The sequence below is a fragment of the Phalacrocorax aristotelis genome, chromosome 14, assembly GCF_949628215.1.
Source record: "Phalacrocorax aristotelis chromosome 14, bGulAri2.1, whole genome shotgun sequence".
Classification (NCBI taxonomy): domain Eukaryota; kingdom Metazoa; phylum Chordata; class Aves; order Suliformes; family Phalacrocoracidae; genus Phalacrocorax; species Phalacrocorax aristotelis.
In genome coordinates, this window is record NC_134289.1 from 13889764 (window position 1) to 13907303 (window position 17540).

Consider the following 17540-nt stretch of genomic DNA (forward strand, 5'->3'; position numbering starts at 1 on the left):
TAGCCACAGTATTTACACTCTATACACAGGAAAATTAACGACAGAGTTCTTTTTCTGTGCTATGAGAGAACTGTGACAGCATTCAAATGCGTATGTTGAGATGCAGTATATATTTTTTAATTAAAAAACAAATTTCTCTGAAAACAACACTGTATGTCACTTTCTCCAAGACAACTGCAGAGTCTAGAAAACCATCAAAAGTGCATAGAGCTGTTTAAAGATGCCATATCTAACCTATGAGAGGTTATATAAATAAATAGATAAAAGTCCAAAGTTACAAATTAGAAGAAAAGTTACAAATTGGTGACTATGCATCACTGTCTTGGAAAGCTGCCATTCTGGAATACAAAGACATTCATCATTTGGAGGCCAGCTCATGCTTCTAGCTTTGTATTTAAACAAATCCATGTACCATCATCATACACTTTTTATATCAATCTGCGAGAAAGCCATACAGAGTTATTTTTAGCAGACTGGGAGATAAAGTGCAGTTTAGCTTGCAAAGTAGCCTAATAAGGCAAAATGCTCTCAGTGAAGACCAAATGCAGTCACTGCCACTCTTCCCCCCCATACACTAATCAATCTCTAAGAGCATCCCTTAATTTTTCCCACTTACCGTGGAGGATTTACTGCATTAGCAACAAGAAGACAGAACTAGGGGGATCTTTATCATTTTGTCTGTTTTGATAATCAAATATACAGAGATTGCAGAGGAAAGGAAATGGTCAGAAAAGAAAAGTGGTTTTGCTCAGATTTGTCAAGGAAACATTTCGGTAGACAATCATTTTCAGAGAAACAACAGCCTAATATCAGTTTTTGTTTTCAGAAACTGGCAAACTGGTCTCAGTCAACTCCCAACACTTCAGGCCTCACGCTTTTCCAGTGCCAAGTTTCTTTCCACCATGTTGGCAGTGGAACAAAGCTTTAAAGTGAATATAAAGGACTATATGCTTAAATAATAGCAAGGATCTTAAAACTAAAAATGTTCCAAAATCTACTAGATCACTCAGAATCTGAAAAAAAGATTCATTCTGACATGTTGCTGGGGGGGGGGGGGGGGGGGGGGTGTGGGGGGCATAATTCTGTAACAATTTGTGAGAACAAGATTAAAACCAGCAATTAACACAGACTTCTATCTTTAGTAATTATTCATATACCTGTTTAGCTGATTACAAGTCGTAGCTCCAGGCTGGCTGCCTGCATTGCTAGGACACAGACAGCAACCTTTGCTAAATTGACTCCACTGGCTATGCTCATGCTGCAAGAGCTGTTTTCAAGGACAGATGTACAATGTTATATGGGTAAAGAGACAAGCAAATTAAAGATGGGTATTCTGTCAGGAAAAAGACTGAAGAACTTGTGTCAGCATTTCCTTACATTAATAGGACCTCAGATCTTTAACCCTTCAACACTGATTATTTCGATTTAAGAAGCACCTTCCTTATATAGATAGTACAACTGCATCTTGCCAAATAAAACCAGGAAAACACAATAGCTCAGAACAAAATACAAGGGCATGCACTACAGATAACCATATATCTATATATAGATATAGAGGGATTCACGAGGAGCTTTTAATCCTTCTTAAACTGTGATTCATTTCAAAGCATCATAGCTTGTGGGTTAAAGAAGCTGAGAACACGAAGTTACCAAAACATACTATTGCCACACAACACAAAAGTAACTCTCCATTTGAGATCATCAACAAACAATCCCGCACATTCCTACCAAAAAGCTACACTCACATTTTTGATTTTTCTTTCTATCATCTTAATTCTGCAATATTTCTCTTTAACGGTGTGTATGTATTTCTTTACATAAGGCTGAAAGTCTTTTAGGCTTACTCTGCTCTGAGAAATATTTCGCAGCGCAACCATAGAAGAGAGTTATACTGGCAGCTCCTACCAAGTGTAGACGCAGTTTGTACCGGCAAGAAGCTGTGTCTTGTGTCGCCTTTACTGGCTCTCCGTTGAAATTAAGTTTACAATCAAGGGGTTATGTGATCGCACTAAAAGAGGGCTTCTGGCATGTACATAAACACATCTGATTGGGACTAAGAGCAAGTCCCCGCCTTGCAATGATGTTAACGACGAAGAGCCATTGATAAGCTCCCATGCAGCAAGGCTGTCCTGTCCTGCGATGCTGACTTCAGTCCCAACAGCCACACAGGGCTGTTATCATACTATTACACCACGGACTGTAAACCCTTCTGCTTGGCAAGGATAACTAGCTGGGGCACCCCACTATTGACCATCTCACTTCTGAATCCAGAGGTAGGTTTGCGGCCGCAGCCTCAGGGTCTACACTACATCGTGCTGTACCTCTGCTGAACTATTTCTCTCCTCTTCAGAAACTCCTCTCAGTAAAAGTTTCTACTTGATTGAGAAGAATCATCAGGTGTCATGTGGGACCTGCTCCTTTTCATAGAAAGGCAAAATTAAAGAGGCTTTTCAGAACTTCACTATGGACAAGCTCTTTCCAGGAAACCGATTATGACCTAAACCAGCCGTCGATTCCCAGTGCAGGGATCAATTATAAAAATGGTGTATTTCCAACAACTACAGCTATTGCAGAGTTTCCCATAACTAGACAATGCAGGAGACAAAATTAGAAGGTAACATATTATCAGTGTTTTCTCTGAAATGAAGTAATATTTATTATTATTATTATCCACTACTGAAAATTACCCCCACTCCCTGATGCCATTAAAAATACACCATGGACAGCCATAGGAAATCTAGCATAAGGAACAACCCTACACAGGGAACTTGACAGAAGACCTAAGAAGTTTCTATTTTTTAACATAGTCAATTTCTGCATTCATGAAACAGCAGAGAAGCTTACTGGGGGCTTTAACCTCCACCCCCACCACCAAAACACACTTTTCCTATATCTGAATACAGAGAAATACTAAGGTTCACACTTCAAGATTTTTAATAACTTCACCCATCTGTTAAATAATTTACATTCTGCTAGAATATGCAGCAATAGTATAGCTATGAAAATATACATTACTCCATAACCTGGAACCTATCCATCAGTATTTAACACTATTTCTTACTTCTCTCCTGCAATGCTGCATGGAGAGTTTCACAAAAGTAGCGCTTTAATGACATACAGGCACCAGAAAGGAACCTTGTGCCTGAGAGATGCTTTGAAATAGCTCGATCAAGTCAAGAATCCTTCCCCTTCCGCTGTGAATGACAGGAACTGCCCGCTTTTTAATCAATATGCATCAGATTGGTCTTTCTGTCCACTGTATACAGCACATTACCTTGATGGGCTGATTGTCCACAGCCAACAGACTGAACATTGAGAATTGAACAGTTCAAGACAAAAGCTTTAAGACGGGAGGTCTGATGGAGACCTATTTCTAATTAAGCCTTCAAAGTAAAACCAGAAGAATTTTGCACGTTCCCTTAAGCTGTAAATGTGATTTTGCTTTTTGTTTCATATTTAAATCCACTTGTAAGTTAACGTTAGAGCTGAACATATTATTTGGAAGCTTAACCAGACAACTGTACTTTTAATCACTTAATTTCTTAAAGTACTTGGAGAATACACACTGAAGCATTTCCCTTTTAACTACAAAAGCTGAAGTGAAAGTTCAAGTGTAGTGAGACTGACCTAAATAACGAAGTACAATTTGGAGAAGATACTCAAAAGAAATTAAAATTTTGGATACCTTGACTTGAGAAAGCATAACTGGGTCTGACTTTCTAAAAGTGCTAAATCTCCTGCAGCTCAAACTTAAGCATCTTTAACATATTTCCAGTTGAGCATCCAAGAACTGAGGAACCTCAGGTCTGCTTTGGGAATTGTGACCTGTATCACCACCGCTCTTAACTTTTGACCAGTCACTGTCAGCTCTCCGAACTATTTACTGACTAGTGCACCTTTATCATCAACATTTTAAATGAAAAAATGCTGGCAGGTTATTTAAAGGAGGCTTAATACACATTAGTGTTACTCTGCTGGCCACTTATCTTGGCCTGGAGGGCTGCTGTCTAGAAAACCCTGTGCAGCCTTTAAAATGACTCACAACAAAATCTTTCTTAAAAAGATGTAATATATTTTCATACCTGCAAAGAAAAAACTGGTAGATTCAAAGCCAATCACTTTTACCAAAAATAGGAGAAATAAAGTTTCAAAACTTACATTCCTTTTTACTTTGGGAAAGGGAATGGTAGATTTATTTACAGAAATCTACGTCAATGGAAAAAGGAATCTGCCTTATGCTTAAAGATAGCTTCTGTGATGAGGGATTAGAGACAGTAAACCTTCAGGAGCCGGGTCCTTCCAAGAAGGGAAGACGAAGATCCTACAGTGCCTCAGATATCTTCAAAACCATTCCTGTTTTCCCATGAATAGGATGTCCTCTACAAATTTACTTTCTTTTGCTTTGAATCACCATTACCTTCTTTCAAGAATTCTTCTGGGTAAAGGCCTGTAATTTTAATATTTATAGCCCTGAGCAAATTAGGGTTTATATTGTAGTGCTCTCTCCACTCCATTCTGCCATCACTTTCTGGGCTTTAATGGTAGCTCTCATCTCTGCTGAAGGAGCAAAGTTCAGTCAACTAAGTCTCCTCACTTCGATCAGATCAGAATCAGAGGGGTCTGTCATAAACTCCTATATGTAAAATCAGAGAGGGGGAAATGGAAGCCAGCTTCACAAAACCAGAACAAAAGAGTTAATGAGTACCCTTCAATACTGCTCGACAGCTTCGCCGTTCAGAAAAGAGAAATGACTGCTTCAGCAAGCTGAGAAGACTTATGTGCCTCCTAATGTTCTTGGAAATCTTCTCATGCTCCCGGGAGTAAGGGGGAGAAAGACGGAGGGAAACAAAGTTGGTTCCTCACGTATTTTTCACATTGGTGGAAAGAGGAGGATGGGAGAGAGAGAATCCTAGTTTCTCAGTAACCCTCGATATATCCCTTCTGTGCTCCTACTCCCATGTCGGACACACGCCACTCTCTGCAAACCACCTCCCAGTACACTATAAGCAAACTATTTCAAGTCGGCAGCACCATGTTCTTCTTCCACATGTGGAGAACAGACTCATTCCTGGGTTCGCCATGAAAGCAACCAGGATTTACTTCAGTTTTTCCTCATCTTTGGTAGCAGTTCCTCTACAGAAAATATTTTAGGAAGGATGGGAATAGATGATGACTCTTGCTTAAGTTTTTTTATTGGCTTCAAGGGGAAACCATATATGATAACACTTCTAAGCCAGTTCACTTCTGACCTGTGCTCTCTCCACTGGCCTCAGTATGAAAAAAACCCAACATATTCACACACATTTCTGTTTTTTCTGTTGCAGCTTAATTTACATTCCTGAATACAGTTTCCCAAATAAAGCTACAGATCAATAAGGAAAAAAACGAAACGCCTTTAAATTTGGAGCTACTTAAAACCAAAACACGAAAGCCCGTACAAGTAGTTTCCATACTCTGGGAGTAAGAATGCAAGTCCCATCAGCTAGTGATGAGGCAAAAAAAACCAAAAAGGGAATATTGATCTAATCAACATTTTGTTTTGTCTTAAGTATCATCACAGCCACAGGGAGACATCAGCTAGGCTGAAGAAGTATGGGTCCAATGTAATTAACATTCCTATGACTAATCACTGGAGTTACAGTATTGCCCAGAGACACAAGGAGGATGATATGATGCTATCATCATAGCAGAAATTATCAGTATTACTTGTTAACTTTTAGTTTTAAAAATACAACTAAGTTCTTAAGACTTTGGCATTGCCTCATAAAAGAGCAAGAATGATTTCTGGCCATTCAGCAAGGAAAAAAAAAAAAAAAAGGCATGAATCCCTACAGAATGCCACAGGAAAGCAAGTAATAACCCAAACCTACTAAAATGTGGAACGTAATTTACATGATTCTTCTAAAATATTTATGTTACTTGCAGACAAAGTATCGACTGAGATATCCGATTTCGTCAAAAACATGAAAACATTCTCCAAATAACTACATCAGATTAAAGAGCTGATATTTAAGCAACAACGCTCCTAGAGCAGTCATCCTGCAGGCAGAAGAATGCACAGGTAAGAAAAAACGGTGTGGGAAAACATCACTTCAGTGTCATGGTTAACATGACTGAGGATGACTGTGTCAATCAACTGTAATGCAAGCTAGCAAGTAAGCTGCAACACAGGCTGCGTGTCTGAAGGAAAATCCATATGTTCTTTTAACTCTTGCATTTAACTGCCAGAGCAGCAAGCGGTGCCTTTGCAGCAACCAAGACAGGGGGACACTGCTGCTGCTGCTGTCCCGGAGGGCAGAGCTGGGAGGCGGCAGCATGGGGAAGGAAAATCTTTCGAGACTGAGGTGTGCTTTGGGGAGGGAGCCACGCTGGGAATTCGTGCAAACCAGACCAAATCCTCCCGAGTAACCTGGCACACTTTCCATTCTGTGGTTGTAAATGAAAAAACGAGAGAGACGGAGAAGGCGGCACTCTTGCCCAGAAACAGGAAATAAAAGCAGTACCCAACCCCCAGCACAACTGGTTATATTTACAAAGACAGAAAACAGAGAAGAGAAAAAGGAAAGAAGTCACTGTGTTGCCGTTTGAGTCCTGCTTGGGAGGAATTCCACACACTAACATAACCGATTACACTAGTGCATAACAGCAAATCCACTGCTCGTCTGCTCTCCTCACTTCAGGGAGCAGTCGAGCGAGGAGGGCTGCCAGTACATCCCATAGGCAGGCGAGGGGGAGGTCGCCGTGCTCTGAGGGGCACAGTGTTGGGCGCTGATTCAGAGCCCTCAGCCCCCGTGGCAAGACTGGCTCCCTTCTGCCGCTGACTGCTTTGCCCTGAACCAAAACCCGTAACCTGACCATAAAAACGTGATCCTTAAACTGAAGTTTGGTTAAATTTGGTTTCTGACTGCTTTCAGAAAGAACTCACAGTGGTAAATTGCAATTAGTCCAAAAGCTCTTGTAACTGAGTTAACACTGTTTGTTTCCACAGGAGGCTTATCGTCATTTAAGATGATGACGTCAAATCCAGAAGGAAGTCTCTTAACTACAGAAAATTCTCTACCCTCTCTCTCCAAAACAGCAGTAGCAGAAAAACGACTGCGTGATCAAGGCAGTTGGGAGACTCAAGACAGCAGTTACCAGTTCTCGGACAGGGTGAACTCAGTTCCCACCGCTTCCTCCCCAGCCCTTGCATTCATCTACCCTCTGTCTTTTCTGCCTACCTCACTTACAAGTTCCTCAAAGAAAGGACCTTCGAACTGTCTGCAGCATTTCTTAGCGCAACTGGCCTTGATCTCACGTGGGATCTTTGAGAGCCCCAGTAGCATCAACACCACAACCCAGCAACACCGCATCAGGGCGCCAGAAAAACCATGCGTTAGGTCCTTGGAAACGTTCTGCGCTTTCTTCTTTCGCGACTGAGGCAGATGAAGTTACCTGCCTAGGACAGAGAAGACTTCAACTACAGCCAGTACTTGGTATAACAAATATTTAGCTATCTAATGAACAGAATAAGGCAAGAACTAAGGTTTTTAATAACTTGTTTAAAAGAGAACCTTATACAACGTAAGGAGGCCAGGAGTGATATATTTTTTCCTTTAAAAAAGACGTATCTTTATAATCAGGGATGTGAGTGTAACAGCTGAGTTCTAGATGTTGTTAATGGGTTGAGCTATGGTTTGGGTTGTGATATAGCCTGGGTTATCTCGTTACCATCAATAGCTGTTCAGCAGCTTATACCAAATGAGCACACTGGTCACAGTTCAGCTCACATGCCTACATCGCCTAATTCGTTATCTTGTATTCAGCCTCTCTGAAATCTCTTTTGATCAAGAAGTAAAGGACTTAAAACAGATACAGCCTGGTTATTTTGTTCAGATCTAAGTTACTTTTGAAAGTTTGCTAATCTCTTGCTCACGTTGCAGTTGTCCACAGTTCAAGAGAGTTTCATACCTAGGGATTCTGCTTAGAGAAACGTTACATTTTTTTGAGAACATTTGATTTCACTTCTGTCATCTAATGCCTAGTAAGCTCTTAATCAGTAGGCTGCATCCCTGAAATGTTATCCCTCACCTGTATTTTGGAATGTTTCTCATTTAGTGTTCCCCCCCACTAAAAACCCTTAAACCAGCTACTTAGCAGGACCGATGCAGCAAAGCACATCAGGCTTTTACAACCCATTTGCACTTCTGCAGACTAAGATATAACAAAAGAAATCACACACTAAGGAATGTTATTATCTAACACCACAGTGTGTCAACAACATACACGCAACAAACTCTCCCCACACATTTTAATTCAACTTGTTTTGCCGTACGTGTTTTAATTTGAACTTAAATTGCTGAATTTCCATCAGCAAAGGTTTTTCTTGGCCACTGTTTGCTTTTTGTTGGTTTCTCCCCCATGGAATAAACCCAAGATTTTTCTATGACATCTTCAGTAATTAATTTCTTTTAATCTTTTCGTACCTCCATCTAACGTCATCAATATTCAATATTCTACCTCTGTCAACAACAAAAAAACACTCTACCATTTTCTCCATTCTCCTCCCAGACGCAGTACCGTTATTACCATTTTTTCATAGCCAGTTTTCCTCCTACATACATCTACCCCGCTGCCATTTCAGGCCAAGACCACTAGGCATCGAGTGATCAAAGGATGAGACTGGCTACATGAATCCTCATTTAGTACAACAGCCATACTGCACCAAGTTTTTAAAAAATTAGTTTTTTCATATTCTCTCCAACTAAAGTCACCAGATCAGCTCACATCTCTACTTTTGATCTAAGAAGATTCCCAAGTGGGACAGCAAATAACCCTTAGATAGTAGAGCAAATGACATCCGTGAATAAAAGACATCCAGAAGATTTACGCAGAAGATCAACAAGAAGCAGCACATTTTTAAGCGTGTACTTAAAACGGGCGCTCAGTCTCCCCCATGGAGCTCAATAAGCAAAGCAATTTCTCACCGTCTGTGCATTAAAAGCCGAGGCAAGGCAAAAAGTTTCTGTTATATCTACTAACAAAAACTGTTTGTGCATACCTTGGCCTTTCAGACATATGTGGTCTTACACTTTGTCACTTCAAGAGCAGATGTTTAATTGGGAGGAAGCGATTTTAAACATCTGTAGCCAACATCTGAGAAGCTGGATGAAGACCACACAGAGCCTCGAGGAAATTAAAAGTGTATGCAATTATGTCACTTCCTTGACTGTGTATTTAGGAGAATTAAAAAAAATAAACAAAACCAGAAGTTTCAATAGAGAACCTTCAAAATTGTTCCTCTCCCCTCATTTGCCTTCCTCCACCTTCAAAAAATTTGCTACTTCAGGAGATATAAAGTCCATTAACTGAGTAACCAAGGTTCGGCCAACAAGAGACACTGCGTCCCCCGAAGGAAAAAAACAGGGACTAAAAACCAATTTAGTATCAAGCCTTTAATCCCTTAGGGAAACAAAGCAAAGCAAAGCAAATATTTAGAAGATGAAACATTACTCAGTTCTAGTGGGTCTCAGGTGTATTGCAATAAGTCAGGTTTAGCGAATACACCTGCGGTGTGTACAACAGCAAGAAAGTCTTCCACCAAGAAGAGCCAGGGGACAGTCTCTCCAGAACCCAAGTCTCTGACCTGCAACGGCATTGCTGGCGGCACCCCCCAGACTCGAGCAACCGAGCTGCCTCCTTATTTCCAGTTCCATCTTTCAGAAGCCAGGTTCTTTACTTCACAGAAGAGCTGAGATAAGAAAGAGTATTCGGCTAAGCTTTGTCTGCTTGGGTAGCTGCTACAGGGGGAGATGAAAACAGGAAGTGAGGTGGCCAAACAGACCCGTTCCCACGGACGCGAGGGGAGACGGCCACGAGATTCACTTCCAGCATCACGCGGTGAGACTTGCATTTTTTCAAAACTGCTTTGTTTAAACAGAACATCATCTACAGAAATCAGAGAGTTACCGAATTCCTAAAATTCTAATTTAAAACTAAAAACTTAAACAAAATTAAGAGCACCTTTAAATAAAAATACAAACGCAGCTTGATTTTGCTACCGTCCTTTTCAGAAGTCATTTATTAATGCGCTGTACACAAGCAGCATTCCATTTCCCACCTTGAATGTGGAAGTCGGGACTTTTTGCATTATCGAATACATAAAAATAAATGTTACTTCACTAGAAATATTACTGTTTGAAAACTTTAAATTTAACCAGGGTCAAGACAACAAAATGGTAAGCGCTCAGCTCATGCAAAGTTTGTACAAGAGGAAAATCACAAGGTTTCACAAAAGTTTTAAGTGACCAATAAATATTTTCTTAAGTCCACAAAACTCTATCTCTAAAAATGTTCCTCAAGAAGAGGCCAAACCTTTTGATCTAGTCTCTGAGAGCAGAGAACCGTTATGTAAAATATTGTAAGCAGCGCTAGTAAACTATTGGTACTTCGGGATATCAAAAGGACTTGTCACAATTTGCAACCTACCAAACCGCCAGAGCGGCTCCATGGCAGAAGTGAAAGTGTGGTATGTGCGTGGTGTCTTCCTTTGATCTATATTACAGACTAGGGCTTTAAAAAAAAAAAAAAAAAGGTAGCTCAGAAGAGGAAGATGCTGTTTCACAACACGCGTTGAGGAGGACAAGACTCCATACTGTGTGCAAGTCCCCCGGCCTTAGGCCTTCTGTGAAGGCATCTGTTCCTCTGGAACAGCAGGGAGAGCGCACCTGATGCTGCAGCTTCAGGAGAGGTCTCTGGACTGTGAGACTGTCTAGAAACTTCCCTGTACAAATCAACGTGTATCGATTGCCAGACGCGCACATCCGGAGCACCAAAACCACATACCATTTAAGAGTACCGTGGTATCTTTGTTCTCTAAGGACTAGAACTGGAAGACGGTCTTCCCCTCCAGGGAACACACCCAAACACAAGTAGCAAAATTTCCAAGAAAAAATTACTGCTAAAAGCTCTGTGGAAAACTTCTGGGTTTGTCCTGCATGAAAATGATGCATTGCCTCAATTTGTAGCACATACAGATGTTTCGAAAAAGTAAAAAAAAAAAAAAAAAAAATACAAAAAACAAACCTCCCAAACTTAAAAGAATTAATTGCTATTAATGAGCAGCCAAAGACAGAGAAACAAGTATGCTCTCTCATCTCCTCTGAGTTATGATGGCTCACTCGAAGCTGACTCAGGAACTAATGTAGCTTGTCTCAAGAAACAAAATAGCAAAAGATTCAATCTTTGGCAGCTTTTAAACCATCTGTTCCACACTGTTTTAATCACTTCTGCTCAGTACAGAGATTATGGGTTTCAGTTCATTTGTGGTGGAAAAACAAAGAATGCTGCATTTTTGGAGCACGTGGGGGGAAATCCAGAATCCTCCCAACTACTCTGCAACTGGGGTATTTGAAGCAAGCAAAAGCTTACTGCTTGCACGCTCCAGCGTGATAAAACAACCCTCCCCCTCTGTGGGGGATTCCTCCTGTGCCTTGAAGCAAACACAAATTGGAATGTGCCACACTGACCTGAAAAAAGGGGGATGTGGGGAAGGAGCTCCTATTAGCCACATTATTATGGCAAAACAATTAGTATCGTTCTTTCCAATGGAAGAAACCAAAAGTTCCCATTGCTATTTGTTGTGGGAAATTGCTTATTAACATGAAGAATGTGTTTCCTCAGCAAAAAAGCTACAGACTTCCCATGACTTTCTTGTAGTACTAAAAGAGCAGTAGGGCAGAAGCAGTAGGAAGGTTTGAAGAGATAAGCATGTCTTCTCTGTAACACAGTGATTTCTCCTTTCTCTCCATCCCCAAAAGCAGAGCAAACACTTCTCTGAGATGACAAGCAAAGAGAAAAGGTTAGTCCCACAGCTAATTTGAATCAATCTTCAACTAACAGTGTCCTCCGTGCAGGTAACTGGTGCATCAACACCAGCGTTTGTGCTTACCTGCCTGAGCTGTACGAATGACTATTCCCCTAAACCATTTTCATCTTCCCTGAGGAACTGTACTGTTATGGTTTCCGCTTCCCACTGCGTCTTCTTAGCACTTCTAAAGGGCTCTGACACAGCTTTGTGCTGCTCTAAGCTGAAATGGCGTGCCTGTTCCTTCCCAGGGCACGGAAGGGAAATACGTCTTCCCCAACATCAAAAGCCAATGAAGTCGTCTTGAAAACAGTGAAAGGGTTATTGGGACCTCAAATGTTTTAGCCTGTGATCTGACCAAGAGGTAGGTAGGCAAATGGGTTTAGTGAGAGGGAACTCGATCTCTATGTAACCATGTCAGCTTGCCCAAGGGAAACAACCCGCTGAAAAAGTGTAGTGAAAAAGACTGTAAAGAGTAATTCTCAGTATCTCCATGATCAATAACTCCCATGTGTTACCATTTAATACAGATATCAAAGGAGCAACTCAACTATGTGAAGGTCAGCACAGATTTGGCTAAACAGGATTGGTAAGTTTGCTTGCATGGCCTTGGATGACGCTAAGCAGCGTCGGCTGGAAAACAAGTAAATAAAATACATTACAAAATTTTTCATTTTTGTTAACAGTTTTCAACGAGTCCAGTGTAAATTTACATTTAGCACCTTTTATAGTCATCCAAACTAGTAGGAAATAGAATATATTCACAAAAATGCTTTATTTTTGTATATAGGAAGAGCACGGGCAGAAACAAAAATCTAAATATAATCAACAGTTCATCTAGAGTGTAAAAGACATCCAAAGAATATAAGCAGTATGAGTAAATATCTATTTTATATGATTAAAACACTGAGAGTTAAGCTACGACCGTTGTTACGGTGCAGAATAAACCCCTACACTTGTAGCTAAGAACGTAATAACTCTTAACTATGTGAATCGAGGAGATAGAGAAGATCCCTTGGCTTCCATAGATTTGTGCAGCCACCTTCCATTGCTGAAGGATCCACTAAGTGGATCAATCATCTCTGATCTCAGCCCACTCAGAGTAAGCTAAAGGTTTCCACAGGCAACATCATCTGTACTACAGCAAATGAAAATACAGTGAGGTACTTTCCTTCCTCTTTTAGCACCTAACTGGCCCAATTTGGGGCCTTTCGCATTCCATCTGGCATATCCTGCTACTCCAAACCTCTGAAAATCAGGACCTGAGTGAATACTTCATACCTGTAAAGGGAGTCGGTCTGAACCAGAAAGGGATTGTAGTGATCTATTTTTAGGACAGAAATGTCACAGTCAGTAGCGAGGCAAATATCCTGCTTCACTCCGCCCTGGAGGTAACAGCTTTAAAGGTCAGAAAGCAACGCTTTCTGGAGATACTCCACTTTAGCTTCTCTAATAAGAACATGTGATTAGCCTTCTGAATGAGAATGTTATTTACCGATAGCGGGAGCACTTCGAACTGCACAGACCCTGCATGTATATACACTTTGGATGGTTGTTCGCCACAAGCACTTAAGAGGTTTGCATTGTTTCTCAGAGCCCATGGGATGCCTGGTGCTCTTTGCTCTCTGTAACGGGAGTATGAAAGACGGATCGTACCTCGTGTTCTTAACTGTCCCTTAGCAGCAACCCCAGAAAACGAAAGGATGATAAAAGGAAAAGAATGAAGAGTGGGAAATGGATTTCCTCCTCAGAGAACTGTCTCTGGTGGTCAGCAAATGGCTGTTTTCTCTCTTCAATTGATTGTTTTTTATACAGTCTCAAATATTTATATTTGAGATGCTTCCAAAGATTTCCAACTCGTCATGCAAACAAGACATTGCATGATGGCTCTAACAGCCACCCGCTGTGCCTCTGAAGGGCAGCTGAGAATGGCTGTGAAGAGAAGAGAGACAAATCTTTAGGGAAGCCCCAGCTGTAACTCAAGACCTCTGGTAGCACGCTCTAATTGTAACTAAATCTGCCCACTTAAGTGATTTTATCACAGGTTCTACTGTAACCTGTTATCCATTTAGACAACTTCTATGTATAAAATGACTGTGCCCCCACTGTGATCCTTCTGTTATCACGATGACTTTTTTGGATACAGTTTGACACTTTAATCCTCTTTAGTATGCAAAATATGGAGATATGGCTGCAAAAAGATCTCAGAAAATTGGTAGAGGAATATCCTAGTTTAAATTAACTAAATCATCACCTCAGGGAGACAAATGGGATGCAGTCTGGGAATACTCTGCAAAAAAGGGGGTCAAAAAATGCACCATTCATGCCTGAGTTTTTCTTCTACTTCGCTGCTGAGACGTTGTCCAGCAAAAAAAGACAATTTATAGCATATTCACAAGAAAGCTGCTTGCCTGATGGGCTGCTTCCTTCCTCTAACTCCACGCACACAGCTTCAGCAGTTGCAGCCGCCGCTCTGACTCTGTACGGGTTATACTCTTGACCTGTGGCAAGATGATGAGCTGCTACAGGAGAGAGGAGGATAACGTGGGAGATACCCATAGAGGAGAGAGCTGACGCTTTGCCGCTGGCAGTAGCCCAGCTCTCTCGTTAGAGAACAGCCTCTCATTCACTGTTCAAACAGCTGCTCCCTCTCTCCTTACTTTACCTTACCCAGCAAAGGGAGCCACGTCACACTGAAGCTCTGACTTGACTTACAAGCCCCCTGTTAGACCATGCTACTCTGGGCTGTGAATACAGCTGCTAATTGGCATGAAATAAATTACATGATAAGACAAATACTGTCTACAAGGCTACCCGATCTCCGTCAAGGCACCCTACACAGGTAGGGGAGCACTTTTCCAAAAGCTTTCAGTCGCTATCAGTAAAACAGATACAGATGTCATCAGGAGGGAAGGTGATTTTTGTTTTTGGAACTACAAAGATATGAATACTTAAATGAATACATGTCATTTTCTGGTATCTAAAGGAAGATGATTAAATTTAAGCTTCAGACTCGGGCAATCACCAGGAAACAGTGATAGAAGATAACATACACTATAACAAAACGTTGAATACCTTTTAAAACAGAAGCCTAGATTTATTTAGCTCTCTTACCTGCTTTTCCTTTTTGAACTTATTGCTGTTGATAACTTTATTAACTTCCTCGCAGCCCCTAAGTCCCTGTGGCGTGAGTTTTACCAAGTGGAAGAAATCTGATCTTTTGCAGTGCACCTCCCTGATTAATCCCTTGCTAGTACACCAGGGCAGCTTTGCTGTGTTGTTTAGGCAGGGAGCATAGTTAAAAGCTCACAACCAGCCCCAGCTCATTCACGAAACGTGGCTGAAATTCCCATAGGTGTGTTTGTGTGCAAGAAGTATCATGTTGTCCTTCGTATTCCTACAGGGGAAATTCTCATTAGGCCCTTAATGGTTCAAGGCCAACAAATAATGGGTTATTTATTTGTGACATCATAAATTAAAACAACATATGAAACCAAAGGAATCAAAGAGTCTTCTGTACGACAGGCATTCTTCGTGTAATGCTTCTGTCTACATATTTTCTTCATTTCTAGTTTTGTTATGAAAACGAGTTAGTAGTTTGGCTTTCAGAGACTTGACAAAGGGATTCATTTTGTAAGGGTGGCACGAGGAAGAGCAAAGCTGAAAAGATTACTGTGTTGGGCCCAGTCCTGCCTTACTGCACGGAGGAAAGGTGCCTTAAAAATACCAGGGATCCAGCTGTCACGTTTGAGGTATTGTTAGCAAACACTTCAAGACACTTTAACATATTGACACTTGCCTTCACCATTGTGACTCAAACAAAATGCTAGCAGGCAGACCTCAGAAGAGCTGATGGAGGAAAGGGGGAGTTTAAACTCCTTCCCATCCACAGAATCAAGCTTTGGACCAGCAATGCTGTCCTTTTATTCGTTGGCTCAGAAATACTGATTCAGCAAAGAATTTAAGCATGTGCCTAAATTTAAGCAGTTTAATTAACTTTGACGTCAGTGAGCCTACTTGTGTGCTTATAATTAGATATGTGCTTGCTGAAGCAGAGCCCATCTGAATAGAAACTCGTTGATTTTAATTTGGCCCTTTGTCTTTGCCCCTCATTTATTCTTCGCAGCGACTGAAGGATTACTGCTAAGGTTCTGATTCAGGAATGCACTTAAACAACTCATCTTCACTCACAACATGCAAGAAGAGGCTAAGCATGTCCCAAAAGACAAACATAGACCTAAGTGCTTTCCTGAATAATGACAATTTCATGACTGAAGAACGATGGGAGAGTTATTTCGCTCATACTGTAAATTGGGTGGTCCGGTCCTTCTTTTTGTAAGTCAGATTTTTTTTAAAAAAAGATAGAAAATCCTTTTTCGTTTATGTAAATATAGAGCCAAAAGTTGTGCTCCAAAAACTATAAATAAAAATTTATGAGTAAGCAGCTACTTCATAGAGAAATTAATTTTGTATTGGAATCCTTTTTCACTGTTGTTAGTTCTTGCAGTGTGGAAGAGCCTGCTGTAAATGTCTTATTTGTTTATTTGAACGATGGCTTTTAGGTCCCGATACCTGGGATATTTTAAAGCCACGTAAAACCAAACACAAAATAATAAAGCAAATAATAAAGCATTAAAAAAAAAAAAAAACCGCAAACCCAAACCAAAACCCAGCAAAGAACCCAACTGCATGAAGAATGCTGAGAACATGAACAGCACTCATCCAGACAACAGAAATAACAGTCCAAGTCCCCAGAGGGCAAAAGAAGGCGAGGTGCCTCCGCATGGCACACACCACAGCAAAGCAGCAAGCCCAAAGCCCCAGCTCCTGCCAGGATGCTATGCTAAACACCTCCAGAGGAAAATCTGATGCCTTTTATCGTGCCCATGCAATTGTATTCAGCACACAGATAGCATCTCGAACAAGCCTTTTAACCCAGATATTTCAGCCCATTCTTTTGTGTTTAGGGCCTTTTAAAACCTGGAATACATGACAGCCGTTATTAACTGCAGGCACGCTACAATTAAAGGTGGATTTGGAAGGATACAGTAGTGGAGGGGGAAGAGGAAAACAGAAGGAAAACCAATAAGTGAGTTTACTATGGAAAACACTACAGAAAAAGTTACTCGGCACAAACAAGGAACCCCAAAGAGTACTTCTGAAGACTCTCTGCTATCTATCACAATCCTCATCTCCAAAGCTCACCGCGGGATTCCCTGATCCTCTGTACCAAGATGCTGCGGCACAGCAGGACGGCTGCGCTGCACCCGGGTGCACTGCTAATGGAACGACTGCCAGGTGCCTGAGCTGCGCCAAGCAACTGGAACAGCAAAGGATTTGTTATGCAGTTTGCAGTAATTGTACTGGTAAATTCCCAGCTAAAACACCAACAGGTCTTTGAAAAATATTCAGCAGAAATCCCACTGACTTCATGACTCTTCAGAACCCCCACTTACGACTGCGTGCCTGCAGCGAGATGGCTAGTCCTTCATTTACTCAAAAACTGTTGCCACATACCTAAGGTTCTGCTTTCAAAAGAACGTTGGAAAAAAGTTTAAAAGGGTCCAGCCTCAACTTATACTGAAGAGAAAGCTGATGATATAAAGAAATCAACTATTTCATGAGTGCATTTGGAGACACAAGAACGTACCAGTTGGATTATCAAAGTAACATGCTTTACGTGACAGAACTAATA

General features: G+C 41.0%; 1 protein-coding gene across 8 annotated transcripts in view; it reads right to left on the bottom strand.

Annotated features, from left to right (window-relative positions):
• The window catches only part of ZMIZ1 (zinc finger MIZ-type containing 1), a 358035-nt gene that overhangs the window by 100291 nt on the left and 240204 nt on the right, over window positions 1–17540 (bottom strand). Inside the window, exon 1 of one of the 8 annotated variants that reach the window (XM_075109307.1) lies at window positions 1906–1974. The exons of the other annotated variants lie outside the window; for them this stretch is intronic. The gene's annotated coding sequence lies outside the window, so the exon portion shown is untranslated. Of the gene's footprint in view, window positions 1–1905; window positions 1975–17540 lie in introns of those variants that run through there. 8 annotated transcript variants of the gene reach the window in all.